We start from the raw sequence: 24,633 nt of genomic DNA on the forward strand, positions 1-24,633 counted from the left end.
CTGTACTGTGTGAGATCTAACTGATAACTGTACTGTGTGTGAGATCTAACTGATAATTGTACTGCGTGAGATCTAACTGATAACTGTACTGTGTGTGAGATCTAACTGATAACTGTACTGTGTGATATCTAAATGATAACTGTACTGTGTGTGAGATCTAACTGATAATTGTACTGCGTGAGATCTAACTGATAACTGTACTGTGTGTGAGATCTAACTGATAACTGTACTGTGTGATATCTAAATGATAACTGTACTGTGTGTGAGATCTAACTGATAATTGTACTGCGTGAGATCTAACTGATAACTGTACTGTGTGAGATCTAACTGATAACTGTACTGTGTGATATCTAACTGATAACTGTACTGTGTGAGATCTAACTGATAACTGTACTGTGTGAGATCTAACTGATAACTGTACTGCGTGAGATCTAACTGATAACTGTACTGTGTGAGATCTAACTGATAACTGTACTGCGTGAGATCTAACTGATAACTGTACTGTGTGATATCTAACTGATAACTGTACTGTGTGAGATCTAACTGATAACTGTACTGTGTGAGATCTAACTGATAACTGTACTGCGTGAGATCTAACTGATAACTGTACTGTGTGATATCTAACTGATAACTGTACTGTGTGTGAGATCTAACTGATAATTGTACTGCGTGAGATCTAACTGATAACTGTACTGTGTGAGATCTAACTGATAACTGTACTGTGTGATATCTAACTGATAACTGTACTGTGTGAGATCTAACTGATAACTGTACTGTGTGAGATCTAACTGATAACTGTACTGCGTGAGATCTAACTGATAAATGTACTGTGTGAGATCTAACTGATAACTGTGCTGTGTGTGATCTAACTGATAACTGTACTGTGTGTGAGATCTAACTGATAACTGTACTGTATGAGATCTAACTGATAACTGTACTGTGTGTGAGATCTAACTGATAACTGTACGGCGTGAGATCTAACTGATAACTGTACTGTGTGATATCTAACTGATAACTGTACTGTGTGTGAGATCTAACTGATAACTGTACTGTGTGTGATCTAACTGATAACTGTACTGTATGAGATCTAACTGATAACTGTACTGTGTGTGATCTAACTGATAACTGTACTGTGTGAGATCTAACTGATAACTGTACTGTGTGAGATCTAACTGATAACTGTACTGTGTGTGATCTAACTGATAACTGTACAGTGTGTGTGATCTAACTGATAACTGTACTGTGTGTGAGATCTGACTGATAACTGTACTGTGTGTGATCTAACTGATAACTGTACAGTGTGTGATCTAACTGATAACTGTACAGTGTGTGTGATCTAACTGATAACTGTACAGTGTGTGAGATCTAACTGATAACTGTACTGTGTGTGATCTAACTGATAACTGTACTGTGTGTGTGATCTAACTGATCACTGTGCTGTGTGTGTGATCTAAAGGATAACTGTAGTTGTGTGACATCTAACTGATAACTGTACTGTGTGATCTAACTGATAACTGTACTGTGTGTCATCTAACTGATAACTGTACTGTGTGAGATCTAACTGATCACTGTACTGTGTGTGTGATCAAACTGATCACTGTACTGTGTGTGTGATCAAACTGATAACTGTACTGTGTGTGATCTAACTGATAACTGTACTGTGTGAGATCTAACTAATAACTGTACTGTGTGAGATCTAACTGATAACTGTACTGTGTGTGTGATCTAACTGATAACTGCACTGTGTGAGATCTGATAACTGTACTGTGTGAGATCTAACTGATAACTGTACTGTGTGTGAGATCTGATAACTGTACTGTGTGATATCTGATAACTGTACTGTGTGAGATCTGATAACTGTACTGTGTGAGATCTAACTGATAACTGTACTGTGTGAGATCTGATAACTGTACTGTGTGTGAGATCTAACGGATAACTGTACTGTGTGAGATCTAACTGATAACTGTACTATGTGTGAGATCTAACTGATAACTGTCCTGTGTGTGAGATCTAACTGATAACTGTACTGTGTGAGCTCTAACTGATAACTGTACTGTGGGATATCTAACTGATAACTGTACTGTGTGTGAGATCTAACTGATAACTGTACTGTGTGAGATTTAACGGATAACTGTACTGCGTGAGATCTAACTGATAACTGTGCTGTGTGAGATCTAACTGATAACTGTACTGTGTGTGATCTAACTGATAACTGTACTGTGTGTGAGATCTAACTGATAACTGTACTGTGTGAGATTTAACGGATAACTGTACTGCGTGAGATCGAACTGATAACTGTGCTGTGTGAGATCTAACGGATAACTGTACTGTGTGTGAGATCTAACGGATAATTGTACTGTGTGTGAGATCTAACGGATAACTGTACTGTGTGTGAGATCTAACGGATAACTGTACTGTTTGTGAGATCTAACGGATAACTGTACTGTGTGAGATCTAACTGATAACTGTACTGTGTGATATCTAACTGAAAACTGTACTGTGTGAGATCTAACTGATAACTGTACTGTGTGTGATCTAACTGATAACTGTACTGTGTTTGAGATCTAACCGATAACTGTACTGTGTGAGATCTAACTGATAACTGTACTGTGTGAGATCAAACTGATAACTGTATTGTGTTAGATCTAACTGATAACTGTACTATGTGAGATCTAACTTATAACTGTGCTGTGTGAGATCTAACTGATAACTGTACTGTGTGAGATCCAACTGATAGCTGTACTGTATGTGAGATCTAACTGATAACTGTACTGTGTGTGATCTAAAGGATAACTGTAGTTGTGTGATATCTAACTAACTGTACTGTGTGTGTCATCTAACTGAAAACTGTACTGTGTGTGAGATCTAACTGATAACTTTACTGTGTGTGATCTAACTGATAACTGTACTGTGTGTGAGATCTGACTGATAACTGTACTGTGTGTGATCTAAGTGATAATTGTACTGTGTGTGAGATCTAACTGATAACTGTACTGTGTGAGATCTAACTGATAACTGTACTGTGTGAGATCTAACTGATAACTGTACTGTGTGAGATCTAAGTGATAACTGTACTGTGTGAGATCTAACTGATAACTGTACTGTGTGAGATCTAACTGATAACTGTACAGTGTGTGATATCTAACTGATAACTGTACTGTGTGAGATCTAACTGATAACTGTACTGTGTGTGAGATCTAACTGATAACTGTACTGTGTGAGATCTAACTGATAACTGTACTGTGTGTTATATCTAACTGATAATAGTGTATTTAATAAACATTTTCTTTTAGATATATAAACTGCAGCAATATTTGATGGAAAAACTGCATTTCTGGTTGTCTGCTGCCACCTATAGTTCAAAAATGGTATCACAACCAAAATGTATTTAGAATCAGGGATGTGTTTCCCAAATAACCAATGATAGGCACAGATCCAAGGGCATCAGGCATAAGCATCGGTAAGGGCCTATCGAATTCTTGTGGGAATGATTAAAGAAAAGAACTGTTTTTATCTGATAAAGGTAGCCACACAGAGACTAGACAAAAGACAGACTCAAAGAAGCAGTTTTGAGGCCTGTACATTTGCTCATAGTGGATAAATCCTTCTTAGATGACCCACAAGAAGAAACTGAACTTTTACTTGGTTAATTGGTAAATTATAAGCTACATATATATATAATATTTAAATCAAATGTAACTGTACTGTGTGAGATCTAACTGATAACTGCACTGTGTGATATCTAACTGATAACTGTACTGTGTGTGAGATCTAACTGATAATTGTACTGCGTGAGATCTAACTGATAACTGTACTGTGTGAGATCTAACTGATAACTGTACTGTGTGATATCTAACTGATAACTGTACTGTGTGTGAGATCTAACTGATAACTGTACTGCGTGAGATCTAACTGATAACTGTACTGCGTGAGATCTAACTGATAACTGTACTGTGTGTGAGATCTAACTGATAACTGTACTGTGTGTGAGATCTAACTGATAACTGTACTGTGTGAGATTTAACGGATAACTGTACTGCGTGAGATCTAACTGATAACTGTGCTGTGTGAGATCTAACTGATAACTGTACTGTGGGATATCTAACTGATAACTGTACTGTGTGAGATCTAACGGATAACTGTACTGTGTGTGAGATCTAACGGATAATTGTACTGTGTGTGAGATCTAACGGATAACTGTACTGTGTGTGAGATCTAACGGATAACTGTACTGTGTGTGAGATCTAACGGATAACTGTACTGTGTGAGATCTAACTGATAACTGTACTGTGTGATATCTAACTGAAAACTGTACTGTGTGAGATCTAACTGATAACTGTACTGTGTGTGATCTAACTGATAACTGTACTGTGTTTGAGATCTAACCGATAACTGTACTGTGTGAGATCTAACTGATAACTGTACTGTGTGAGATCAAACTGATAACTGTATTGTGTTAGATCTAACTGATAACTGTACTATGTGAGATCTAACTTATAACTGTGCTGTGTGAGATCTAACTGATAACTGTACTGTGTGAGATCCAACTGATAGCTGTACTGTATGTGAGATCTAACTGATAACTGTACTGTGTGTGATCTAAAGGATAACTGTAGTTGTGTGATATCTAACTAACTGTACTGTGTGTGTGATCTAACTGATAACTGTACTGTGTGTCATCTAACTGAAAACTGTACTGTGTGTGAGATCTAACTGATAACTTTACTGTGTGTGATCTAACTGATAACTGTACTGTGTGTGAGATCTGACTGATAACTGTACTGTGTGTGATCTAAGTGATAATTGTACTGTGTGTGAGATCTAACTGATAACTGTACTGTGTGAGATCTAACTGATAACTGTACTGTGTGAGATCTAACTGATAACTGTACAGTGTGTGATATCTAACTGATAACTGTAATGTGTGAGATCTAACTGATAACTGTACTGTGTGAGATCTAACTGATAACTGTACTGTGTGTGAGATCTAACTGATAACTGTACTGTGTGAGATCTAACTGATAACTGTACTGTGTGTTATATCTAACTGATAATAGTGTATTTAATAAACATTTTCTTTTAGATATATAAACTGCAGCAATATTTGATGGAAAAACTGCATTTCTGGTTGTCTGCTGCCACCTATAGTTCAAAAATGGTATCACAACCAAAATGTATTTAGAATCAGGGATGTGTTTCCCAAATAACCAATGATAGGCACAGATCCAAGGGCATCAGGCATAAGCATCGGTAAGGGCCTATCGAATTCTTGTGGGAATGATTAAAGAAAAGAACTGTTTTTATCTGATAAAGGTAGCCACACAGAGACTAGACAAAAGACAGACTCAAAGAAGCAGTTTTGAGGCCTGTACATTTGCTCATAGTGGATAAATCCTTCTTAGATGACCCACAAGAAGAAACTGAACTTTTACTTGGTTAATTGGTAAATTATAAGCTACATATATATATAATATTTAAATCAAATGTAACTGTACTGTGTGAGATCTAACTGATAACTGCACTGTGTGATATCTAACTCATAACTGTACTGTGTGTGAGATCTAACTGATAATTGTACTGCGTGAGATCTAACTGATAACTGTACTGTGTGAGATCTAACTGATAACTGTACTGTGTGATATCTAACTGATAACTGTACTGTGTGTGAGATCTAACTGATAACTGTACTGCGTGAGATCTAACTGATAACTGTACTGCGTGAGATCTAACTGATAACTGTACTGTGTGTGAGATCCAACTGATAACTGTACTGTGTGAGATCTAACTGATAACTGTACTGTGTGTGAGATCTAACTGATAACTGTACGGCGTGAGATCTAACTGATAACTGTACTGTGTGATATCTAACTGATAACTGTACTGTGTGTGAGATCTAACTGATAACTGTACTGTGTGTGATCTAACTGATAACTGTACTGTATGAGATCTAACTGATAACTGTACTGTGTGTGATCTAACTGATAACTGTACTGTGTGAGATCTAACTGATAACTGTACTGTGTGAGATCTAACTGATAACTGTACTGTGTGTGATCTAACTGATAACTGTACAGTGAGTGTGATCTAACTGATAACTGTACTGTGTGTGAGATCTAACTGATAACTGTACTGTGTGAGATCTAACTGATAACTGTACTGTGTGTGATCTAACTGATAACGGTACAGTGTGTGTGATCTAACTGATAACTGTACAGTGTGTGAGATCTAACTGATAACTGTACTGTGTGTGATCTAACTGATAACTGCACTGTGTGTGTGATCTAACTGATCACTGTGCTGTGTGTGTGATCTAAAGGATAACTGTAGTTGTGTGACATCTAACTGATAACTGTACTGTGTGTGTGATCTAACTGATAACTGTACTGTGTGTCATCTAACTGATAACTGTACTGTGTGAGATCTAACTGATCACTGTACTGTGTGTGTGATCAAACTGATCACTGTACTGTGTGTGTGATCAAACTGATCACTGTACTGTGTGTGATCTAACTGATAACTGTACTGTGTGAGATCTAACTAATAACTGTACTGTGAGAGATCTAACTGATAACTGTACTGTGTGTGTGATCTAACTGATAACTGCACTGTGTGAGATCTGATAACTGTACTGTGTGAGATCTAATTGATAACTGTACTGTGTGTGAGATCTGATAACTGTACTGTGTGAGATCTGATAACTGTACTGTGTGAGATCTAACTGATAACTGTACTGTGTGAGATCTAACTGATAACTGTACTGTGTGTGAGATCTAACGGATAACTGTACTGTGTGAGATCTAACTGATAACTGTACTATGTGTGAGATCTAACTGATAACTGTCCTGTGTGTGAGATCTAACTGATAACTGTACTGTGTGAGCTCTAACTGATAACTGTACTGTGGGATATCTAACTGATAACTGTACTGTGTGTGAGATCTAACTGATAACTGTACTGTGTGAGATTTAACGGATAACTGTACTGCGTGAGACTTAACTGATAACTGTGCTGTGTGAGATCTAACTGATAACTGTACTGTGGGATATCTAACTGATAACTGTACTGTGTGAGATCTAACGGATAACTGTACTGTGTGAGATCTAACTTATAACTGTGCTGTGTGAGATCTAACTGATAATTGTACTGTGTGAGATCTAACTGATAGCTGTACTGTGTGTGAGATCTAACTGATAACTGTACTGTGTGAGATCTGATAACTGTACTGTGTGTGTGATATAACTGATAACTGTACTGTGTGTGAGATCTAACTGATAACAGTACTGTGTGAGATCTGATAACTGTACTGTGTGTGAGATCTAACTGATAACTGTACTGTTTGTGTGATATAACTGATAACTGCACTGTGTGTGAGATCTAACTGATCACTGTATTGTGTGAGATCTAACTGATAACTGTACTGTGTGTGATCTAACTGATAACTGTACTGTGTGTGTGATATAACTGATAACTGTACTGTGTGTGAGATCTAACTGATAACTGTATTGTGTGAGATCTAACTGATAACTGTACTGTGTGTGATCTAACTGATAACTGTACTGTGTGTGAGATCTAACTGATAACTGTACTGCGTAAGATCTAACTGATAACTGTACTTTGTGTGTGATCTAACTGATAACTGTACTGTGTGTGAGATCTATCTGATAACTGCACTGTGTGTGATCTAACTGATAACTGTACTTTGTGTGTGATCTAACTGATAACTGTACTGTGTGTGATCTAACTGATAACTGTACTGTGTGAGATCTAAGTGATAACTGTGCTGTGTGGATAACTGTACTGTGTGAGATCTAACTGATAACTGTACTGTGTGTGATCTAACTGATCAATGTACTGTGTGTGAGATCTAACGGATAACTGTACTGTTTGTGTGATCTAACTGATAACTGTACTGTGTGATATCTAACTGATAATTGTACTGTGTGTGAGATCTAACTGATAACTGTACTGTGTGATGTCTAACTGATAACTGTACTGTGTGTGAGATCTGTTACGGTTACCCTTAGTCTCGCTGAGAGATGGACCGCTTAGTAGCCTGGATCCCTATTGCTGAAGAGGGGAGAAGCTGCTTTCCATAGTATTCTATATGAGTCTCGCAAATATAGAATAATCTCCCTTAGCTGCAGTACAGCTAGGATACCCTTCTGCCCACAAAAACGAGTCAACGCTGCGATTGAGGGTCAAACAAGAACTCAGGACTGGGATGCCCAGCCTGCTTTTTATTAAGGTTACATGCACACAGGGCACTCCCGGGGGGGGGGGGGGGGGGAGAAAGCACAAATTCCCCCATCACACATTTAGATAGAGAGCAATGTCCTTTGACAGGCCACAATAGGATTACAGTACTTAAGATAACAAGTTTACAAGTTCATCTTATCAATTAGCAGTCTGGCTCCGGAGGTGATTAGACAATGGGATTGTTTATCACTAAACTTAGAGCTGAGGCCAGCAAACTCGTATTTAGACAATAGTTTCTAAAAGCTGAAAAAAGTTAACTCTTTATGAAATGATACTTGTTACGGTTTTCTTGGAGCCCTTCTTAGGCGCTGGCTTGGCTTGTTCAGGCATTGCTGCTGGGAAATAAGCTCTTCACAACAAAATAACTAATGCTTCTGTAACAGTGCTCCCTTTCTGTGGAACACTCTGGCAGACACGGTCTGACCCCTTTTCGGGGCAGACTAAGGCTGTCCAGACCGCTGGTTATGCGGGGCTGAGGTCGGTTTGTCTGGACAACCCGTCGGCGTTGCCATTCTGTTTCCCAGGTCTGTAAGTAATGGTGAAATTGAAGGGTTGCAACGATAAGCTCCAATGTAATAGCCTGCCGTTATCTCCAGAGACCCGGTTCAGCCACACCAACGGGTTATGGTCGGTGACCAGAGTGAACTCCTGACCATATAAATAGGGAGTCAATTTCTTTAATTCCCACACCAAAGCCAAACACTCCTTTTTGACCGCTGCATAGCTGACTTCGCGGGGCAGGAGCTTCCGGCTGATGTAGGCAACTGGATGCTCCCCTCCATCTTCGCCTACTTGGCTGAGGACGGCTCCCAGCCCGAACATGGAAGCATCTGTATGGACGATAAAACGTTTGTTAAGGGCTGGGGCTGCCAAGACAGGAGCGTTAATATGAGCATTTTTGAGAGCCTGGAAAGCCGTTTCACAGTGGGGAGACCACAGGACCTGTCGAGGTAAGTTCTTCTTGGTCAAGTCAATCAGGGGTTTGGCAAGTGTGCTGTAGTCTGGTACGAACCGTCTATAGTACCCTGCCATGCCCAGGAAGGCTAGGACCTGAGTCTTAGTGATGGGGGTGGGCCAATTGGCGACAGCTTCTATCTTGGCCGGCTCTGGTCGCTGCTTTCCACACCCCACCCGGTGACCCAGGTACTGTACCTCGGCCATCCCAAAGTGGCATTTTTCTGGCTTCAGAGTCAGGCCAGCAGCCCGGATCTGATCCAGAACCATTCCTACATGAGCTAAGTGGTCCTCCCAGGACTCACTGTGGATCGCTATGTCGTCCAGGTAGGCGCAAGCAAAACTCTGGAAGCCATCCAGGAGCCCATCCACCAAGCGCTGGAATGTAGCTGGGGCATTCTTCATCCCAAACGGCATTACCCTAAACTGATATAAGCCGAATGGGGTGACGAATTCCGACTTGGGGATAGCCTCCGGGGCCAGGGGAATCTGCCGGTAACCTTTGCAGAGGTCAATAGTGGTCAGGTAATTTCCCCTCGCTATACGATCGAGTAGCTCCTCTACCCTGGGCATAGGGTAAGCGTCCGTCACGGTTTTTTCATTGAGCCTCCGATAGTCTACGCAGAACCGGGTGGTCCCATCTTTGTTGGGCACCAAGACAACTGGGGAGGCCCAGGGACTATCGGAGGGCTCAATTACCCTGAGCTGGAGCATCTCATCGATCTCCTTCTTCATTCCTGTCCTAACTGCTTCGGGGATTCGGTACGGAGCCTGGCGCAAGGGAGCTTGTCCCGGAGTATCTACCTGGTGGGTGGTTAAAGTAGTGTACCCTGGCTTCGGGGAGAAGGTGAGGTGTTTGGACTGGAGGAGTTGGCTGAGCTGCTCCCTTTCAGTGGGGCTAAGTCGGTTTCCTATCTGAACCTGAGCCACTATACCTGTGGGGAGACTTTTTCTAATAGGTCTGGAATGGGTAGACTGTCGGGGTCTTCCTGAGGGGAACAACATACGGCCGTCACGTTCTCTGGTCACTCAAAATATTCCTTGAGCATGTTTACATGGAATGTCTTTCTAAGATTATTGTCATGGCAGCTAGCTATCACATAAGTGGTGTCTCCCCTTTTCTCTACGATCTGGTAGGGACCCTGCCAGGACGCCTGCAATTTGTCTGTCTTCACCGGCTTGAGTACTAACACCTTTTGTCCTATGGTGAAGATTCTCTTTCGGGCCCCCCGATCGTACCATACTTTCTGTCTTCTCTGGGCCAACTGGAGATTAGCCCGCACGGATTTGGCTAATTGCTCCATTCGGTCCCTGAGTTCCAGCACGTATGGCACAATGGGGACACCGTCAGCCTCCATCTCTCCCTCCCAGTGCTCCCGGATCAGGTTTAGGGGTCCCCGTACCTTTCTTCCGTAGAGCAACTCGAAGGGAGAGAACCCTGTCGTTTCCTGGGGCACCTCCCGATAAGCAAATAGGAGGTGCGGCAGGAAGCGTTCCCAGTCTCGGTATTCCTGAGTGAACGTCTTGAGCATTTGCTTGAGGGTCCCATTGAACCTCTCACACAGCCCGTTCGTCTGGGGGTGGTATGGGGAGCTCAGGAGGGACTTAATTTTGCAAACCTGCCAGAGTTGTTGGGTCAATTCAGCCGTAAATTGGGTGCCTCGGTCGGATAGGATTTCTTTTGGAAATCCTACCCGGGAGAACACCTGTACTAGTGCATTCGCTACCGTATCCACTTGTATGTTGGATAGGGCGACAGCCTCTGGGTACCTGGTAGCGTAGTCCACTACGGTAAGAATGTAGCACTTACCGGAGGGACTAGGGGTAGCCAGTGGTCCCACTAGGTCAATAGCAACCCGGCTGAAGGGTTCTTCTACAATGGGCATATTTACTAGATGGGCTTTAGGGTGATCGCCTCGCCTTCCTACTCGTTGACACACATCGCAGGTGTTACAGTAAGTTCTAACGTCAGCGTGCACCCCTGGCCAAAAGAACGTGTGAGTAATGCGGTGTAAGGTACGGGTTACGGCTAGGTGGCCTGCTAAGGGGATGTCGTGGCCTATCTTGAGGATTTCTTGACGGTATTTGTGGGGCACTACCAGCTGTCGCCTACGCTGTCCCCTTTTCTCTGTCCAGCGGTATAGTTTCCCTTTTTCCCATAAGAATGTTTCGTTATCTGCCCCGCCCCCTCCGGTCTCTGCTCGTTCCCGGTACTTTTGTAAGGTCGGGTCAGTCTTAGACTCTGTCTCGAAAGCATCTGGGGTGTTCCAGGGTATGGGGTCTAACAGGTCAGGCAAGGTCGGGGTAGGTCTTACCTGTGTCTCCCGCACTGGTGAGAGCTCTCGCTCCGTCCGGGCTTGGCCCCGTGTAGTCACTGGGTCCGCCTCGTTGTTGCATACTGGAGCATAGGCAGAAGTCATGGGGCCCAAATCGTTGCCCAGTAGTACTTCGGCAGGTAAATTATCCATTATGCCCACGTTCACAGCCCCCTTTCCCGCTCCCCAATCAAGATGCACTTGAGCTGTTGGAATTTTGTACACATCCCCCCCCGCCACTCTAACGGTCACAGTCTGTCCGGATCGCTTGTGCTCTGGCACCAAATGACTCTGTACCAGCATGATAGTAGCCCCTGTGTCTCTCAATCCCTCGGTAGATCGCCCCTCGAGCCATACCTTCTGCCGATGGTGCTGGCGGTTATCTGAGGCAGCATATACAGGGTCCGCCTCGTGAAGCGGCCCCACATATCCCTCCATAGGGGCCTCTTGGTTAACACAGAGGGCCCGGGCCGGACGATAGGACCCAGAGGGGTAATTGTAATTCCTGGGTGTCTGGTGCGTATTAAGGGGGCAGCTAGCCATGAAATGCCCTGGTTGCTTGCATCGGTGGCAAGTCGGTCTGGGACGCTCAGAGCTGTTATTGGGTGGTCCTGAGTGTCGGACGGGCCCTGTGGGCACCGGGGCTCGGAATTCAGCACGAGGGGGTGCACGGTAAACCTCTCTGGGTTCGACCCGTGCTGGAGCTCGGTAGTTCATGGGTTCGTGAAGACGGGAGTCATAATGTTCATCGGCCAATTTGGCTGCTTCTTCTAAGGTAGAAGGCCGCCTGTCTCGCAGCCATTCCTTCCCTTGCTGTTCCATGCCATTATAAAAATGTTCTAAGAGAAACAATTGTAAAATTTCCTCACCAGTCACCGCTTTACTTCCGCTCAGCCAGTGATTTGCCGCTCTCCGCATTCGGTGCGCCCATTCCATATGGGTATCGTTAGGCTTCTTTTTCGTGCCCCGAAACTGTCGGCGATATGTGTCCGGAGTTACAGCATACCGTCGCAACAGTGTCTCCTTAACTAGCTCATACTGTGTCACTTCCTCAGCACCCAGAGTACGAAAGGCTTCCAGGGCTCGCCCGGATAGTTTCCCAGACAATATCGTGGGCCACTCTCTGTTGGGAATCTGGTGCAGGGCACATTGCCTTTCGAAGTCCGCCAAATATTCATCAATCCCTGTCTCGCTCTCTAGGAAGGGTCGAAATGCCGCATAGGGTATCTTGGGCCTCCCAGCATTTTCGACAGGGATGATTACCTGCGGGGCTTCAGCATTGCGGTGTGCGTTCGCTAGGTTGAGTTCGTGGGCTCGAGTCTCTCGTATATCCTCGTCCGCCTCCGCCATCAACTGCTGTACCAATTCCATGGAGGGGTTCGGCCCGTATAATGAGAGCCTTTCCCGAACAATCCTGGTTTTTTCGTCACTAATCGTGGTCGGTGTTTCCGCCATTGTGAAGCTCTGATCCAGTTCGGTCAATTCTGCGATCAGCTCTCTCCTCGGCCGGTTGCTGGCGTACCCCCCTCTGCTTTCAAGTAAATCCTTTAGGGTTGTACGCTTCAATTTTTCGTAAGCGCTCTCCATCCGTTCTGTACCTCTCCTAGGAAATCCAGGAAAATCCCACCGCTGCCGCCAAATGTTATGGTTACCCTTAGTCTCGCTGAGAGATGGACCGCTTAGTAGCCTGGATCCCTATTGCTGAAGAGGGGAGAAGCTGCTTTCCATAGTATTCTATATGAGTCTCGCAAATATAGAATAATCTCCCTTAGCTGCAGTACAGCTAGGATACCCTTCTGCCCACAAAAACGAGTCAACGCTGCGATTGAGGGTCAAACAAGAACTCAGGACTGGGATGCCCAGCCTGCTTTTTATTAAGGTTACATGCACACAGGGCACTCCCAGAGGGGGGGGGGGGGGAGAAAGCACAAAATCCCCCATCACACATTTAGATAGAGAGCAATGTCCTTTGACAGGCCACAAAAGGATTACAGTACTTAAGATAACAAGTTTACAAGTTCATCTTATCAATTAGCAGTCTGGCTCCGGAGGTGATTAGACAATGGGATTGTTTATCACTAAACTTAGAGCTGAGGCCAGCAAACTCGTATTTAGACAATAGTTTCTAAAAGCTGAAAAAAGTTAACTCTTTATGAAATGATACTTGTTACGGTTTTCTTGGAGCCCTTCTTAGGCGCTGGCTTGGCTGGTTCAGGCATTGCTGCTGGGAAATAAGCTCTTCACAACAAAATAACTAATGCTTCTGTAACAAGATCTAACTGATAACTGTACTGTGTGTGAGATCTAACTGATAACTGTACTGCGTGAGATCTAACTGATAACTGTACTGTGTGTGTGATCTAACTGATCACTGTACTGTGTGTGTGATCAAACTGATCACTGTACTGTGTGTGTGATCAAACTGATAACTGTACTGTGTGTGATCTAACTGATAACTGTACTGTGTGAGATCTAACTAATAACTGTACTGTGTGAGATCTAACTGATAACTGTACTGTGTGTGTGATCTAACTGATAACTGCACTGTGTGAGATCTGATAACTGTACTGTGTGAGATCTAACTGATAACTGTACTGTGTGTGAGATCTGATAACTGTACTGTGTGAGATCTGATAACTGTACTGTGTGAGATCTGATAACTGTACTGTGTGAGATCTAACTGATAACTGTACTGTGTGAGATCTAACTGATAACTGTACTGTGTGTGAGATCTAACGGATAACTGTACTGTGTGAGATCTAACTGATAACTGTACTATGTGTGAGATCTAACTGATAACTGTCCTGTGTGTGAGATCTAACTGATAACTGTACTGTGTGAGCTCTAACTGATAACTGTACTGTGGGATATCTAACTGATAACTGTACTGTGTGTGAGATCTAACTGATAACTGTACTGTGTGAGATCTAACTGATAACTGTGCTGTGTGAGATCTAACTGATAACTGTACTGTGGGATATCTAACTGATAACTGTACTGTGTGAGATCTAACGGATAACTGTACTGTGTGAGATCTAACTTATAACTGTGCTGTGTGAGATCTAACTGATAACTGTACTGCGTGAGATCTAACTGATAGCTGTACTGTGTGTGAGATCTAACTGATAACTGTACTGTGTGAGATCTGATAACTGTACTGTGTGTGTGATATAACTGATAACTGTACTGTGTGTGAGATCTAACTGATAACAGTACTGTGTGAGATCTGATAACTGTACTGTGTGTGAGATCTAACTGATAACTGTACTGTGTGTGTGATCTAACTGATAACTGCACTGTGTGTGAGATCTAACTGATAACTGTATTGTGTGAGATCTAACTGATAACTGTACTGTGTGTGATCTAACTGATAACTGTACTGTGTGTGTGATATAACTGATAACTGTACTGTGTGTGAGATCTAACTGATAACTGTATTGTGTGAGATCTAACTGATAACTGTACTGTGTGTGATCTAACTGATAACTGTACTGTGTGTGAGATCTAACTGATAACTGTACTGTGTGTGAGATCTAACTGATAACTGTACTGTGTGAGATCTAACTGATAACTGTACTGCGTGAGATCTAACTGATAACTGTACTTTGTGTGTGATCTAACTGATAACTGTACTGTGTGTGAGATCTATCTGATAACTGCACTTTGTGTGATCTAACTGATAACTGTACTTTGTGTGTGATCTAACTGATAACTGTACTGTGTGTGATCTAACTGATAACTGTACTATGTGCGAGATCTAACTGATAACTGTACTGTGTGAGGTCTAACTGATAACTGTACTGTGTGTGAGATCTAACTGATAACTGTACTGTGTGATATCTAACTGATAACTGTACTGTGTGTGATATCTAACTGATAATAGTGTATTTAATAAACATTTTCTTTTAGATATTTAAACTGCAGCAATATTTGATGGCAAAACTGTATTTCTGGTTGTCTGCTGCCACCTATAGTTAAAAAAATGGTATCACAACCAAAATGTATTTAGAATCAGGGATGCGTTTCCCAAATAACCAATGATATGCACAGATCCAAGGGCGAATCAGGGACAAGCATCGGTAAGGGCCTATCGAATTCTTGTGGGAATGATTAAAGAAAAGAAGAAGTGTTTTTTATCTGATAAAGGTAGCCACACAGAGACTAGACAAAAGACAGACTGTCACTAAGCACCCACACTAACTACACTGTTCTACCTCCTATACCGAGCCCCCCGCCACTAAATAAAGTTATTAACCCCTAAACCGCCGCTCCTAGACCCCACTGCAACTCTTATAAATGTATTAACCCCTAAACCGCCGCTCCCGTAACCCCTATCCTGCCCCCCCTATACCGCCGCCACCTATAATACATTTATTAATTCCTATCCTGCAGATCCCGGACCTCGCCGCAACTAAATAAATAGTTTAACCCCTAACCCGTCACTCCCGGACCCTGACACAACCTATATTAAATTTATTAACCCCTAATCTGCCCCCCTACACCGTCGCCACCTATAATAAATGTATTAACCCCTATCCTGCCCCCCCTACACCGCCGCCACTGTAATAAAATTATTAACCCCTAAACCTAAGTCTAACACTAACCCTAACACCCCCCTAACTTAAATATTAATTAAATAAAACTAAATAATATTTATCTTATTAACTAACGGCTAGATTTAGAGTTCTGCGGCCAAAGGGGTGCATTAGCTACGCGTGCTTTTTTTCCCCCACACCTTTTAAATACCGCTGGTATTTACAGTTCACAGAATGGCTGCGTTAGGCTCCAAAAAAGGGAGCGTAGAGCATATTTACCGCCACTGCAACTTTAAATACCAGCATTGCTTACGGACGCGGCCAGCTTCAAAAACGTGCTCGTGCACGATTCCCCCATAGAAAACAATGGGGCAGTTTGAGCTAAAAAAAAACCTAACACCTGCAAAAAAGCAGCGTTCAGCTCCTAACGCAGCCCCATTGTTTCCTATGGGGAAACACTTCCTAAGTCTGCACCTAACACTCTAACATGAACCCCGAGTCTAAACACCCCTAACCTTACACTTATTAACCCTTAATCTGCTGCCCCCACTATCGCTGACCCCTGCATATTATTATTAACCCCTAATCTGCAGCTCCGTACACCGCCGCAACCTACATTATACCTATGTACCCCTAATCTGCTGCCCCTAACACCGCCGACCCCTATATTATATATATTAACCCCTAATCTGCCGCCCTCAACGTCGCCTCCACCTACCTACAATAATTAACCCCTAATCTGCCGACCGGAACTCACTGCTACTATAATAAATGTATTAACCCCTAAAGCTAAGTCTAACCCTAACACTAACACCCCCCCTAAGTTAAATATAATTTAAATCTAACGAAAAAAATTAACTCTTATTAAATAAATTAATCCTATTTAAAGCTAAATACTTACCTGTAAAATAAACCCTAATATAGCTACAATATAAATTATAATTATATTGTAGCTATTTTAGGATTAATATTTATTTTACAGGTAACTTTGTATTTATTTTAACCAGGTACAATAGCTATTAAATAGTCAATAACTATTTAATAGCTACCTAGTTAAAATAATTACAAAATTACCTGTAAAATAAATCCTAACCTAAGTTACAATTAAACCTAACACTACACTATCAATAAATAAATTAAATTAAATACCTACAATTACCTACAATTAAACCTAACACTACACTATCAATAAATAAATTAAATACAATACCTACAAATAACTACAATGAAATAAACTAACTAAAGTACAAAAAATAAAAAAGAACTAAGTTACAAAAAATAAAAAAATATTTACAAACATTAGAAAAATATTACAACAATTTTAAACTAATTACACCTACTCTAAGCCCCCTAATAAAATAACAAAGCCCCCCAAAATAAAAAAATGCCCTACCCTATTCTAAATTAAAAAAGTTCAAAGCTCTTTTACCTTACCAGCCCTTAAAAGGACCTTTTGTGGGGCATGCCCCAAAGAATTCAGCTCTTTTGCCTGTAAAAGAAAAATACAACCCCCCCCAACATTAAAACCCACCACCCACATACCCCTAATCTAACCCAAACCCCCTTAAATAAACCTAACACTACCCCCCTGAAGATCTTCCTACCTTGTCTTCACCATGCCAGGTATCACCGATCGATCCAGAAGAGCCTCCGATGTCTTCATCCAAGCCCAAGCGGGGGCTAAAGAGTGACGTCCATCCTCCGGCTGAAGTCTTGATCCAAGCGGGCAGAAGAGGACATCCGGACCGGCAAACATCTTCATCCAAGCCGCATCTTCTATGTTCTTCAATCCGATGACGACCTGCTGATCTTCAAGACCTCCAGCGCGGATCCATCCATCTTCACCGACGACTTCCCGATGAATGACAGTTCCTTTAAGGGACGTCATCCAAGATGGCGTCCCTCGAATTCCGATTGGCTGATAGGATTCTATCAGCCAATCGGAATTAAGGTAGGAAAATTCTGATTGGCTGATGGAATCAGCCAATCAGATTCAAGTTCAATCCGATTGGCTGATCCAATCAGCCAATCAGATTGAGATCGCATTCTATTGGCTGTTCCGATCAGCCAATAGAATGCAAGATGTTTGCCGGTCCGGATGTCCTATTCTGCCCGCTTGGATCAAGACTTCAGCCGGAGGATGGACGTCACTCTTTAGCCCCCGCTTGGGCTTGGATGAAGACATCGGAGGCTCTTCTGGATCGATCGGTGATACCTGGCATGGTGAAGACAAGGTAGGAAGATCTTCAGGGGGGTAGTGTTAGGTTTATTTAAGGGGGGTTTGGGTTAGATTAGGGGTATGTGGGTAGTGGGTTTTAATGTTGGGGGGGGTTGTATTTTTCTTTTACAGGCAAAAGAGCTGAATTCTTTGGGGCATGCCCCACAAAAGGTCCTTTTAAGGGCTGGTAAGGTAAAAGAGCTTTGAACTTTTTTAATTTAGAATAGGGTAGGGCATTTTTTTATTTTGGGGGGCTTTGTTATTTTATTAGGGGGCTTAGAGTAGGTGTAATTAGTTTAAAATTGTTGTAATATTTTTCTAATGTTTGTAAATATTTTTTTATTTTTTGTAACTTAGTTCTTTTTTATTTTTTGTACTTTAGTTAGTTTATTTAAATGTATTTATTTGTAGGTATTGTATTTAATTAATTTATTGATAGTGTAGTGTTAGGTTTAATTGTAGGTAATTGTAGGTATTTTATTTAATTTATTTATTGATAGTGTAGTGTTAGGTTTAATTGTAACTTAGGTTAGGATTTATTTTACAGGTAATTTTGTAATTATTTTAACTAGGTAACTATTAAATAGTTATTAACTATTTAATAGCTATTGTACCTGGTTAAAATAATTACAAAGTTGCCTGTAAAATAAATATTAATCCTAAAATAGCTACAATATAATTATAATTTATATTGTAGCTATATCAGGATTTATTTTACAGGTAAGTATTTAGCTTTAAATAGGAATAATTTATTTAATAAGAGTTAATTTATTTTGTTAGATAAAAATTATATTTAACTTAGGGGGGGTGTTAGGGTTAGAATTAGCTTTAGGGGTTAAATTTATTAGAGTAGCGGTGAGCTCCGGTCGGCAGATTAGGTGTCAATGCTTGAAGTTAGGTGTCGGCGATGTTAGGGAGGGCAGATTAGGGGTTAATACTATTTATTATAGGGTTATTGAGGCGGGAGTGAGGCGGATTAGGGGTTAATAACTTTATTATAGTAGCGGTGCGGTCCGATCAGCAGATTAGGGGTTAATAAGTGTAGGTAGGTGGCGGCGACGTTGGGGGGGGGCAGATTAGGGGTTAATAAATATAATATAGGTGTCGGCGATGTTAGGGGCAGCAGATTAGGGGTACATAGGGATAATGTAGGTTGCGGCGGTGTACGGAGCGGCAGATTAGGGGTTAAAAAATTTTAATAGAGTGGCGGCGATGTGGGGGGACCTCGGTTTAGGGGTACATAGGTAGTTTATGGGTGTTAGTGTACTTTAGAGCACAGTAGTTAAGAGCTTTATAAACCGGCGTTAGCCCAGAAAGCTCTTAACTACTGACTTTTTTCTGCGGCTGGAGTTTTGTCGTTAGATTTCTAACGCTCACTTCAGCCACGACTCTAAATACCGGCGTTAGAAAGATCCCATTGAAAAGATAGGATACGCAAATGGCGTAGGGGGATCTGCGGTATGGAAAAGTCGCAGCTGCAAAGTGAGCGTTAGACCCTTTCCTGACTGACTCTAAATACCAGAGGGCGGTAAAAACCAGCGTTAGGAGCCTCTAACGCTGGTTTTGACAGCTACTGCCAAACTCTAAATCTAGGCCTAACTTAATCCTATTTAAAACTTAATACTTACCTTTAAAATAAACCCTAATATAGCTACAATATAAATAATAATTATATTGTAGCTATTTTAGGATTTATTTTTATTTTACAGGCAAATTTCAATTTATTTTAACTAGGTACAATAGCTATTAAATAGTTATTAACTATTTAATAGCTACCTAGATAAAATAAAGTCAAATTTACCTGTAAAATAAAAACTAACCTAAGTTACAATTACACCTATCACTACACTATACTTTAATAAATTATTCCTATTTAAAACTAAATACTTACCTGTAAAATAAACCCTAAGATAGCTACAATATAAATAATAATTATATTGTAGCTATTTTAGGATTTATATTTATTTTACAGGTAACTTTGTATTTATTTTAGCTAGTTAGAATAGTTATTAAATAGTTATTAACTATTTAATAACTACCTAGCTAAAAGAAATACAAAATTACCTGTAAAATAAATCCTAACCTGTTAAACAATTAAACCTAACACTACACTATCATTAAATAAATTAAATAAATTAGTTACAAATAACTACAATTAAATTAAATAAACTAACTACAGTACAAAAAATATAAAAAGCTAAGTTACAAAAAATAAAAAAAATAAGTTACAAACATTTAAAAAAATATTACAACAATTTTGTAACTTATTTTTTTTATTTTTTGTAACTTAGCTTTTTTATTTTTTGTACTTTAGTTATTTAATTTAATTTAATTGTAGTTATTTGTAACTAATTTATTTAATTTATTTAATGATAGTGTAGTGTTAGGTTTAATTGTAACTTGGGTAAGATTTATTTTACAGGTAATTTTGTATTTCTTTTAGCTAGGTATTTATTAAATAGTTAATAACTATTTAATAACTATTCTAACTAGCTAAAATAAATACAAAGTTACCTGTAAAATAAATATAAATCCTAAAATAGCTACAATATAATTATTATTTATATTGTAGCTATCTTAGGGTTTATTTTACAGGTAAGTATTTAGTTTTAAATAGGAATAATTTATTAAAGTATAGTGTAGTGTTAGGTGTAATTGTAACTTAGGTTAGTTTTTATTTTACAGGTAAATTTCTCTTTATTTTAGCTAGGTAGCTATTAAATAGTTAATAACTATTTAATAGCTATTGTACCTAGTTAAAATAAATTGAAAGTTGCCTGTAAAATAAAAATAAATCCTAAGATAGCTACAATATAATTATTATTTATATTGTAGCTATATTAGGGTTCATTTTAAAGGTAAGTATTTAGTTTTAAATAGGATTAAGTTAGTTAATAAGATAAATATTATTTAGATTTATTTAATTAATATTTAAGTTAGGGGGGTGTTAGGGTTGGTGTTAGACTTAGGTTTAGGGGTTAATAATTTTATTACAGTGGCAGCGGTGTCGGGGGGGGCAGGATAGGGGTTAATAAATTTATTATAGGTGGCAACAGTGTAGGGGGGGCAGATTAGGGGTTAATAAGTTTAATATAGGTTGCGGCGGGGTCCGGGAGCAGCGGTTTAGGGGTTAAACTATTTATTTAGTTGCGGCGAGGTCCGGGATCGGCAGGATAGGGGTTAATAACTTTATTATAGGTGGCGACTGTATGGGGGGCAGGATAGGGGTTAATAGGTATCATGTAGGTGGCGGGGTCTGGGAGCGGCGGTTTAGGGGTTAATACATATATTATAGTTGCGGCGGGGACTGGGAGCGGCGGTTTAGGGGTTAACATATTTATTATAGCTTGCGGTGGGCTCCGGGAGCGGCGGGTTAGGGGGTAATACATACAAAAATTCTACTTTTGCCGGTATCTAGGGCTCGATAACTAAGGCGAATCAGCCTCGCCACAAATACGCTGCGGAATTCCAGCGTATTTGAGGTTGACGGCTTGATAACTAGGGGACATTGTCTAAACTAAACACTGTTAATTTAACGGTCCATACTCTGGTATTTTATTGTGGTATTTTAATGTGATTCATTGTGAGTAAAGTTAATTTTAAAGGTAAATATTCTTTATGATCTGTGGTATAGAATATTGTAACGGAATAAGCATGCATAGTTGATTCATAAGCTAGTCCCTATTTAATATATTTCAGTGTGTTTATAAATTTAACTAATCTCAAGAATTTAGGAATAAATCTTTCTAGTACCAGGCTTACAAGCTTGAATCAAGGTCTCAAAGATGGACTCAGAAAAACTGTTCAATCTACAATCACTCAGCTTCAGAGAAACAAGATCTTGATGAAGGAATGGACCCTGGGTTAGAAAGTCCTTCCTCAGAGGAAACCTCCAAGGTGGAAGAGATGACATCTTCACTAGGTCTACATACCAGATCCTGCGAGGCCACACAGGAGCTATTAGAATTACTGATGCTATCTCATGATTGATACGAGCAATGACTCGTGGAAGGAGAGCAAACAGAGGAAATAGGTATGCTAGGCTGAAATCCCAAGGAACCACCAAAGCATCTATCAGGATGGCCTGCGGATCTCTGGACCTTAAACCGTATCTTGGAAGCTTGGCGTTCTTCTGAGATGCCATCAGATCCAACTCTGGCATCCCCCATTTGAGAGTTAACCTGGAGAACACCTCCGGATGGAGAGCCCACTCCCCGGGATGAAAAGTCTGTCTGCTCAAGAAATCTGCTTTCCAGTTGTCCACTCCTGGAATGTGGATACAGAAAGACAGCAATTGTGAGCCTCCACCCACTGAACAATTCGAGCCACCTACTTCATGGCTAAGTAACTCCACATTCCTCCCTGGTGGTTGATGTAAGCCACTGAGGTGATATTGTCCGATTGGAACCTGATAAACCAGCTAAGGACAACAAAGCCAAGCCATCAGAGCATTGTAAATCGCTCTCAACTCCAGAATGTTCATGGGGAGATAGAGGATCTATTATGGTTCGTAAGAAAACTACCCTTGTAACTAGAGCAAGGGAATTCTTTTCCAGATTCACTTTCCATCCGTGGAAACGTAGAAAGCACAACCAGATCTCTGTATGAGAGTTTGCTTGTTGAAAGGATGATGCCTGAACCAATATGTCACCCAGGTAGAAGGCCACTGCAATTCCTCACTTCCAAAAGAGCCTCCAGAACCTTGAAAATTCTGGGAGCTGTGGCAAGGCCAAACGGAAGTCACAAACTGAAGTGTTTAACTAGAAAAGCGAATTTCAGGAATTAGTGATGATCCCTGTGGAAGGGAACATGAAAATAAGCGTCCTTCAGGTCTAAGGTCGACATAAACTGACCCTCTAGGACCAACGGAAGAAAGAAACAAATGGTTTCCCTTTCGAAGGATGGAACTCTGAGAAACTTGTTGAATAGAACCCTAGGCCCTGTTCCCATACTGGAACTGGAACAGACACTCCCTGGGAGGAAATATCCTGAACACATTTCAAGAATGTCTCTATTTTTATCTGGTCTGCAGATAAACATGAGAGGAGGAACCTGCCCCTGGGAAGAAAAGTAATGAATTATATTTTGTAACCCTGAGATACTATGTCCACAGTCCAAGGATCTGGGACATCTCGTATCCAAGCTTGATAAAACAGAAAAAATCTGTCCCTCACTTGATCCGATCCCGGATCGGGGCAAACCCTTCATGCTAATTTAGACTCAGCTGCAGGTTTCTTGGCTGCTTCTCCATGTTCCAAGACTGATTGTGTTTCCAAGAAGACTTGGACTGTTCCTGCTTGGAAGAGGAAGACTTTCCTTTGAAGTTACAAAAGGAACGAAAATTACTCTGACGTCCCTTTAGGCCTATTTATCTTGTCAGATGGAAGAAAAGACCCCTTTTCACCCGTAATATCAGAAGATATTTCTGCCAGACCAGATCCAAACAAGGTCTCACCTTTGTAAGGAAGTGCCAGAAGCTTGGACTTGGAGGTAACATCAGCTGACCAAGATTTTAGCCAATTTAGACAAGGCATTGCACCAAAAAGATGCCGCACTTTACACAGTGGCAATATATCCATAGAAAATCTAAATGATCAAGTAAACCTCCAGCTTCTTGTCCATGATCCATAAAGGAGCAGTAATCCTCTATAGGGATCGAAGTACTCTAAGCCAAAGTAGAAATTACCCCTTCTAATTAAGGCACCGTGCATTTAATGGAGCCAGCAACAGGAAACATTTTTTTTAAAATACGGGAGACAGGGAGAAAGGTATCCCTAGCTTCTACTATTCCTGTGGAAAAAAAAAATATAGCACGTCTAGAAACCTTTCACATAAGAAGGAATATCATAGGAATGATAAAGTTTAGTAAACTTCCTAGGGTTGACCACGACAGGAGTATCGGTATCGTCCAAGAAGTCAAAACCTCCTTTAACAATACATGAGGTGTTCAAGCATAAATCTGAAGGATACCACTTCAGCATCAGATGAAGGAATTACTGTCCAAATCAGAGATTTCATCCTCAGAGGCTACCGACGTATCCTTCTCATCAGACTTATGAGGAAGGACAGCCTGTGTAGCAGCAGATGGGACACAAACCTTACTATTTAAATCTCTTATGTTCCTCTTGCGTCTTCCCTTTAACATAGGAAAAGCAGATAATGGCCTCTATTTAACAAGGTCTGGCGGACCTGATCCGACAGTGCGGATCAGGTCCACCAGACCTCGCTGAATACCGAGAGCAATACGCTCTCCGTATTCAGCATTGCACCAGCAGCTCACAAGAGCTGCTGGTGCAACGCCACCCCCCTGCAGACTCGCGGCCAATGGGCCGCCAGCAGGGGGTGTCAATCAACC

This window comes from Bombina bombina, chromosome 7 (assembly GCF_027579735.1).
Source record: "Bombina bombina isolate aBomBom1 chromosome 7, aBomBom1.pri, whole genome shotgun sequence".
Taxonomy (NCBI): Eukaryota; Metazoa; Chordata; class Amphibia; order Anura; family Bombinatoridae; genus Bombina; species Bombina bombina.